Source organism: Orbicella franksi, chromosome 2 (genome assembly GCF_964199315.1).
Source record: "Orbicella franksi chromosome 2, jaOrbFran1.1, whole genome shotgun sequence".
In the NCBI taxonomy this organism is placed as follows: domain Eukaryota; kingdom Metazoa; phylum Cnidaria; class Anthozoa; order Scleractinia; family Merulinidae; genus Orbicella; species Orbicella franksi.
Window position 1 is genome coordinate 4,322,709 of NC_138146.1, and position 9,299 is coordinate 4,332,007.

The 9,299-nt window shown below is 39.9% G+C and overlaps 1 long non-coding RNA gene across 1 annotated transcript; it reads left to right on the forward strand.

The window, feature by feature from the left end:
* Positions 1–4,771: 4,771 nt before the first annotated feature.
* Positions 4,772–9,016, forward strand: LOC145477832 (uncharacterized). Its single transcript, XR_014048152.1, has 3 exons — positions 4,772–4,902; positions 4,998–5,083; positions 8,720–9,016. It is a non-coding gene; the product is annotated as an uncharacterized LOC145477832 (long non-coding RNA).
* Positions 9,017–9,299: the final 283 nt, after the last annotated feature.

Here is a 9,299-nt window from a genome sequence, read left to right on the forward strand (position 1 = left end):
CTAAACGAAGTAATCGTCTAAAAATGGCGGGAAAATTTGCCCCGCGTGTTCACTAAATTTTGAGCATGTCGCTGAACTGAGCGACCAAGGAAGTCAAGGAGGAGTTTTTCTTCAAAATACTTCTTCGAATAATCACCTCCAAAGCCGTCTACATTAATTTCGGAAATTTGTGACAAACGACAAAAAGTTTAGGGGGAAGACCCGAAGCAGCCGTGTTGCTGAAAGTAAGGTTTTGTGCATTTGAGTTCATTTTGTCGCACTTAGACTTGCTCCTGTCAGAAGGGAAGGAATGTAGCCGTTTCTCCCGCCACTATTAAGTCATACCTTGTCGTCTACAACAACAGAGGAGCAACACAAAAGATGGGTAGAACACTTTCAACAGCTCCTCAATAGGCCTCCCCCTATGGAACCTCCAATACCGCCACCAGCTAACCAGGAACTTGATGTATACTGTGAACCCCCAACCTGAGCTGAAGTTGAAAAAGCGATCAAATCCCTAAGGAACAACAAATCAGCAGGCCTCGACAACATCCCTGCGGAGGTATTGAGAGCCGACATCAGTACCTCAGTGAACATGCTACATGGCCTTCTAATAAAGATCTGGGATCAGGGATACATACCGTCAGAATGGAGAGAGGGGAGCCCGGTTAAGCTAGCTAAGAAAAGCGACCTTAGTTTGTGCAAGAACTATAGGGGAATAATGCTCCTGTCAACCGCTGGAAAGGTCTTGAATCATATAATCCTGGAACGTATGAGGGAAGCCGTGAATAGGATACTGCGGGAGAACCAAGCAGGCCTCAGACCAGCAAGATCAACAGCAGATCAAATAACTACCCTGCGCATTATCGTTGAGCAGTCGCTTGAATGGAGGACGTCACTCTGTATAAATTTCATTGACTATGAGAAAGCCTTCGATAACCTGGACAGAAATGTCCTGTGGGACCTGATGGCCAACTACGGAATCCCTAGCAAGATCATATCACTTGTTAAGAACACGTATGAGGGAACAAACTGCCGCATTCTTCACTGATGAGGGAGGCTTAACTGAAAGCTTTGGTATCAAATCAGGCGTGAGACAGGGCTGCCATTTGATTGGATTATGAAAGAGACACTAACTGGCTCTAGAAATGGAATTCAATGGACCCTTGTAGACCAACTTGAAAATCTGGATTTTGCTGATCACTGAGTTTGGCACTTCTGGCACATACTCATACTCAGATGCAGGCGAAAACCACTAAGCTTGAAGCTTTCTCATCTAAACTAGGGCTTAAGATCAATACGGATTAGACAAAGACCATCAGGATTAATAGCAATGCGAGTGAGCAGATCATGATCAATAATCTCGGCATAGAAGATGTAACATCCTTCACATACTTAGGTAGCGTTATTAATGTCACGGGAGGAACAGATGAAGACGAATTGGCAAGGATAGGGAAAGCACGCAGTACATTTAAAACCTTAGAAAGCGTCTGGAGATCCAGGAAATAACAACAACCACCAAAAATAGACATTTCAATTCTAATGTTAAGTCTGTATTGCTTTATGGGTCAGAAACATGGAGAATGACTGAGAAGACCGAGTCAAAACTACAGACCTTTGTTAATAGATGCCTCCGTAGAATCCTTGGCATCTACTAGCCTGCCACTATCATCAACGCTAACCTGTGGGAAACCACAGGGCAAGAACCTGTGAGACAGGAGATGACAAGCAGAAAATGGACATGGATTGGCCACACCAAATTACTGCCGCATTGTCCAACAAGCTCTTCATTGGAACCCACAGGGAAGTAGACGGAGAGGGAGACCGCGCAACAACTGGAGGAGAAACACAGACCACACTATCCAGTCGAGAGGTCTTTCCTGGCACCAGCTGGAACGCCTGTCCAGGGACAGAGGGAACTTGAGGGACTTTGTCAGTAGCCTATGTTCCGAGAAGGAATAATTAAAGGCTTCAGATCAGATCAGATCAGATTAAGTCATACCGTCCATATATGGTGGTCCAGAGGAAAATGGTTTTAGGATGAATGACTGGATACGGAATCGTACAATGTTTTATTCGATCTATACGGAAGATACATAATTCTTAAGAAACCTAATAGCGAGCGATTCAACAAAAACAAATTAGTTACTTCTGTGCAGGAGCCATAATGTTCTGTGTCGATAACTAGTCAGACGTATTTTAGTAACAGGTCAACGAAACGGGTCAGCAGATCGAGCAGTAAAACACTACAGGTTAGCGATGTTCAACGTAAGGTACAAAACGCTTTATGACCTTTGTCTCTGATTTCGTGGTTTTGAAAACGTGTCATTCTAACTCAAAGATCAACTAACTTAGCGATTACGCCATCGACTGTCAATCACGCGACTATTCAAATAATTAAATGCCAATAAATGAAATTAATATTAATCAACGAAACATGTGCAAGGTTCACGTGTGGGACATTCGGAATAAAGAGAGTTCATGTTGTGGTTCTTGTAAATAGTACGGTCGTGTTTTAGTGTATTTTCGGTCTGCTACAGGTATCGGACCCCCCGGGGGCGGCTACTCTCTTATATGGGCTTTTCAGGTACCGTAAATCCTCGAATTAGCGCCCCACACCCTCCTCGAATAAGCGCCCCATCGAATAAGCATCCCTCTCATCGGCCAAATTTTGAAATAAGCGCCTCTCCATCACCCTCGCCCATTTTATGGACGAGTGTTGAGGCAACAAAATTGTACTTAGCTTAGATATTAGATTTAAATGGCATAACTCGTAACCAACAGATCGGACGCAGGATCGGAGCCGACAACCTCGGTGGTCGGTTCTTTCCAAAAGGAAGATACTGGAACATTTTGCTGTGTGGAAAATACTTTCTGTAAGTTTGCTGCTTCTTTGACCCCAGACAGTTTCCTTTTAAACATGTGATCTAGTTACCTCTGTTTGGTTCTGTCGAAGATTTATACCAAGTGGCACAATGACTTTCAAATGTCTGAGCAACTTCATTCTCTGGTCCAAATATTCCCAAATTAACCCATTTCTTCCTTCATATGTTGAAGCTCGCCATTTTTGTCTTTCTAACAACGGTTTCTTTTGCACGTGGTTTCGTCGAATTGCATAGAAACAACGCCGCTCCTACGATCAGAACCAAGAGAAAGTGTTGCAGAAATGTAGAGAAAGGGCAGCAACAGAAAATGCAGATTTATGCAAATTAAGGCCTTCATTCATTTAATATTTTTAACAGCAAAATTACCTCTACTGGGATAAAAAGGGAGAAAAAATAACAATTCTAATGATACGTGAATTAATAACGTAAAAACGTAAGGTGAAAACGAGAGTTAATTCTCGAAAAAGAACAAGAACAAAAACTTCTCGAGGGGTCTAGTGAGTGAACACTCTAAATTGAGCTTGGCACTGTATATCAGGAATTGATCAGTATGGGAATGCACACTATCCTACAAAGTTTGGTACTTGTATCAAAAATCGCACAACTCAAGTGCTATGCCGCCGGACTAGAAGGACATATATCCGAGTATATTTTTAAAGTCAAATGGAGGCTATCCAGTTTATTATCCTTCATATATTTTTCACAACTTGTGCGGGATATGCCAAAATTGGGGAATATCGCCCGGATATTCCCCAGTTTTAGCTAAGGCATATTCACTCACGTTACGCGTTTGGACTAATCGCATGGGAGCGAAAATATTTGTTGGATAATAAGACGCTACAGGCTGCGGCTGGAAGGGTCTGACCGCGGCTGGAAGGACCGAGAGGGAACTGGCTGGTTGAATTCACCGAGGAGGGAAAGGGAAGGCAGAACTAATGGGGAACGCGAAGGAACGCAAGTTGGTGTCATGCACAGTTTCCTCATTTATAAACAATTAAATTACTGTTACAGAATACGAGAATTTCTCCATCAAAAACACCGCAAGGAAATCTCACACAGATATAGATGAGGGTCTGAATGGGGCTACCTCGATAACACTAAACTCTTAAATTTTTGGCTCTGTAACACGGAACAGTTAAATTTTATGCATTTTAACACTAACAGTAAAAAATTCTCTGTAACAGTAAATTTTATCCAGAAGGAAACAAAAACGGCTCCAAAAAGGGCAGTGTTATTTTATTCAATATGTCAAGAAGTTTTCGGCCGACGATTCCCGATCTTTTCGGAAGATTTCCGAAGATTCCCCAAAACAGCCGAAGATTTCCGAAGACTACCGAAGAAATACAGAGACTACCAAAGATGTCCGAAGACTACCGAAATTTTCCAAGAAGAATCCTCTCCGTTTCTATAGAAGCTCGCTAGAACATTGACAACATCGGAGCAGAATCCACTCGATGCCGATGCCGCCATTGCCGCCATGATGTTTTGACGCTGACCAAAAGATCGTGGGCTCCTGGCACGGAGTGGCTCCCTAGTGCTACCCGGGCTTCCCAGAATAGACAGAATACTGTTGCACATTGGGTCGAAAAAAGAGACTACAGAACCTTTGAGAGGCTTTGAGCACGGGCTCAAAGGTCGTGAGTAATTTTATTACCGATTTTCGTAGAGCAGATAAGAATTTACAATGCTAAAAGACTATGGGACTCTATGGGGTTTCCAAGAAAAACCCTCCAAACACTCAACAGTATTTTCTCCAGAAACAGCAAACATTAAGAAATTGGCCAATTTCACAGCAAACACTAAAAATTATGGTCGAATAACACTAAACGCTAAACCCCATTCAGACCTTCATACATGGGTGACTATTTCAGTGCGCAGTGGGGCTTCTGCTAGGGAGGGGAGGCTAAAGAAGCACTATCCCACAATGCTTATCAACATGGTGTTTTTTCGCTGTTCCACACGTGCAGTGGTTTCGACCTTCGAGTGTATTTTGGAAAGGGAAGGGTATTTGACTACAATTTTTACTAGTAACTTCTTGGTAAGTAAATCAGCTTTATTATCTTACGAAAACTGTTTTGACATGTGGAAGTCATATTGTAATCAGGTCACTTTTTCTCAATTCTAATAATTTAGGTCACAGAAAGGGAATGGAGCGAGAAGCCGCCATGTTGTTCATACACCCGGGTTCATCTAGGTTCATATATATGCATTAATATGAGGTAGGTTGTCTTTGAAATTATGTACCGTGAGCTCAGCGTTTTCATACTCTCAGTTCCTGTAGTTTCTTGTCTTTTTTTGTAAATATAGTAAGCTTAGTATTTATTAGTTCTTCTTCGAATGTCCAAATCGTAAGAGGCTTGTCGGCCAAGTCAACGGTTGTTACCCGGTCATATATAGATCATATTTTAAAGCTAGCTTACATACGGTTGACACAACGTTATCTGAAACCCACGCTTATATAAGACCTTAATTATAGAACAACAAAGGCAAAGGTTATTTCCACATGGGTGAGGTAGACTAATACAATACCCAAAGGGCTACTTGGTGAGGGGGTAGGGTACTCCTGTAAATTTCGGATAGGCGTGTGCAAGCAAAGAGTCTTAAACCCTGACCCTTTTAAGATGGCTCAAAATAGTTTCCAACTCTGAGATTTTAATGGGTCGTTATAACACTCTTAATGACTTGATGCTACAATCATGGCATCAAAAAACTGCCCAATCATTGGTGAACACGTTGTTATTATTTTCGTGACGCAATAGGTTACCATGGTAAAGGCATGAACTCCTAAAAACACACTTAATTACAGCTTTGATATGACAGTTTGGCCGATACAGCAATCCTTTAAGTGATAGTCTTTACTAAGCCATGGGATTTTGAAAAGGAATCGTTTCGACTTTCTTTTTTAAACCTGCAGAAAGCCACAGAATTACCCAACAAGCTATGTGTTAAATGTTTTTCTTGTTCTTTAACCAAACTTTCAGACACGCGGCAGAGTGAATTACTATTTTTAGTAGCCACAGTTTATTTTAGCAAACTTGTGATATCATGAAAAAACGTATTAATTTATAAACTAGCGGCAAAATTTAGAACCACTAAAAAGTTTGATTTAAGATCACCAAAATAAGTCATGTAGTTATTTCAAGTTATTAGTGCTTATGGCACCAAATATTGTCAACAAATCGTCACTATTAAAATTTTGTCTACTTAAGACATGTTTATTTGCAGAATTAGCTGAATAACAAAAATTTGCATAAATGAAGAATTTTGTTTTATATAAATAATTATACGCTGCACTATCAAAAAGTATTGAAACACTAAAACATAGCTATCAGAAAAAAAATAATCTCCAGGCAAAATCTAGATTCTCAGTGCAGATTTTTGCATTATCCGTGCATTTGTCATGCACGAAGTCAAGCATGGGGGGAAGAATAGAAGATCATGTTTCATGGTAATGCATGTAGAACAAACTTGACAAAAACTTAGAGCTTGAAAAATAAAAAGCGTGCTGTGTAAAATGATATTTTTCTGCAAGTAACCCTCTTAATCAACCAAAAAATAGAATGTTACAATCAGTCGCCTGCTTTACCACAGGGCTTATTTGCACACGAGAAAGCTGAGTGCCCAGCGGGGTGACCAGTATTTTTTGTTTAGTCGCCCAAGACCAAATGTTGGTCACCTGAGGCTACCAGGTGCCACTAGAGCACAGCCTTGACTGCAGATAGGGTTCAGAGCCACCTTAAATTTGGCAGATCTTGTTTTGATATCAGCATCCTGGTCAACTTACTAGCAACTACTCAAAGTGTTAACTTGTATTCAAATCATATTTTGTCTCAACATGTTTTCTTAGAACCTAAAGATGTCCTCAAGTAATTGCAATTGAGAAATCATGTTTTAATGTCAGCATTCTCAGGGTTCTCAAAAAATCTGGCTACTTCGATAGCATACGTGTGCAAGTTGAAAGGAGTATTTTAGGGAAAACAAAAGATTTTGGATTGTGGCTGGAACTTGACTGTTGTTGTCTCAAGATAGTCAAGGCTGTAGCTAAAGAGGGGGCATGGGGTTAGGGTGTGGTGTATGTTTTCAGTAACGCTAGTGCTGTAGGATAAAAATTGAAAAAAGTCTTCGTAGTACCTATTCTTGGTGTTTTGACCTTTTCCAATATTGTTGTTATTTTTTTGTATGGAGAAATATCTCTAAGAGAATGCATAAAATAGCAATTCAGAATCTCTCAATTTGAAAATTTTCTGGGGGAGCTGACCCCAGACCTCCCTGGAGGCTTGTCCCTATGGCACTTGAATCAGTGTTGACCGTCTACTTCATCAAACAAGCCCTCTACTTCCTTAATTAATGAGATGCCTGCATCCATATCGACAATTAGTATCACCCAACTAGTGGACTAATGCAAATCCTGCATTTTAATTGGCTACGCTACTAGAGGTCTATTAGTAATAGTCCTCGAGTAGCGAAATTGGCGCAATCGAGGGTGATGCTTTTCCCAAATAAATATTTCTTCAACTTGCATTTGCTAACTTTATTATTGTCTTTTCTGTCCGACTAGTTGGGTGATACTAAAACAATTAGATCCTTCGCCCTCAAGGGCCACAGTTCAATAGCCCATTCGGCTTCGCCTCATGGGCTATTGACCCATAGCCCTTGCGGACTACGGGTCTAATTGTTAATTATCATTTGACTCCAGGTGTTACCAACCAATCATGTTTTATTGTGAGCATCCTTACTACAGGCAACAGATGACCTCAAAATTGTAGCTGAGAAAATTATTTACTAGTCTAAACATGTTTTCTGACAACCAATGGCTCATATCAGCAAAAAAGCAGAGGCCAAGCTGTCGTAAAATATTTGGAACCTTAGTATTGTGATTAAAAAAAAAGCCCTTTGGAAAGGGAAAAAAGGCAGGAATTTTATTGGTCCCAAATGAGAAAAATATTAATAAGCTTTTTCAGTTTTCTCTGAAAGTTTTTTCGTATGGTGAAAGAGATTTACTAGCCAGCAAATAGCTGCCGGACTCTGCAATTCTATCAGAAAATTAGAACCAGATAATAAAATTACAAATTTTCTTTTTTAAATAACAGCTGAAATTTGTTCGAACATCCTTGAAGATTTAGAACTTATCTTTATACAGCTTTATAGTAAAGATACAGATGTCTCAGATTTCTTTGAAATGTGCATATTGTCAAGAGATTGTTCGGTTTACCAGTTTAGCTGAGCAAAAGTAATTTCTTAAGGGTTGTTGACGCAAGTCTATATTTGTCTCTATCAAAACCAAAGAACAAATATAAATGTACATGTATTGCAGACACTAAAGGGTCAGTGTTTTTATATGTAACCATTGCTAAGGCCAGTTGACTTGCACCTGGGCTACTGTTTACAATGTGTTCACATAGAGAAACAAAAACAACAACAACAGGTTTTTGCATCAAGTATTGTCACAGGTACAATATTGTCATCAATTTTATTACTGGCATTTTAATTGTCGGCTTCAAAACCTGGTCTATTATCAGTTTTCAAATTTAAATATTAATTCCTCTCTGTTTAAAGTAATCAGCAAATATATCATAGCCATTATTAATTTAATAGTTACTGCAAATAATTTTGACCAGATGAAGAGATTTGCTGATCCATTATCTTAGCTAAGAGATCAAAATCCAATTTCTCCTTACCAAATCAGTACATTGTCAAGCCAACAGGTGATGACAATAAGGACGGAACACGGTATCCAATGTACATAGAATAGGATGAAGAAAGCTTCATGTAGTTGCAACGAAAGTGCAAAATTATTACAATACAAAGCTTCAGAGTGATATATATATAAAAAATTGTTGTTTTCTTTCTTTCAGAGTTTCTCAGTGACTGGACGATTGAGGGAAGATACATGTAAACACAGAGATAAGACAAGATACTGGAGGCCATATTAGGAAGACAGGACACTTAGGACCAGATATAGTATGCAAGGGACGAAAGTAAGGCAGAATGAGAAATTGCGAATTTTTTTTGGAAACCGAATAGTAGGACGTGTAGGATAGGATTTTCTTCGTGGGGTAAACGTAAGGAACGGCGATGTTTTCGTTACAATTAAACAGAACACGAAGGCGATCTATAAGAATGAACTGGCCCCCAAAAAATTTAGCGACGTCAGCTTTGCTTTAACAAATTTTAGTCCACTTTGTTCATGATGCGAGAGCTTGGAGGATTGTGTGACTGACGCGTACGTGACTCTTGAGCATCAGTGGTGTTGCGTTACACTATCGGCCGTTGAGAATACATGTTAATAAGGCTTTGTGCGGGAATGTAAATACACGGCATTGCAACAGGAGATTCAACTGTTAATTAAGCAAATAAAGATTGTTAAGTGCCATTTGATATTTTGTTGGCTCGTTTAGACAAACAGCAAGGCAGCAGGGTACCAAACGAGACTTT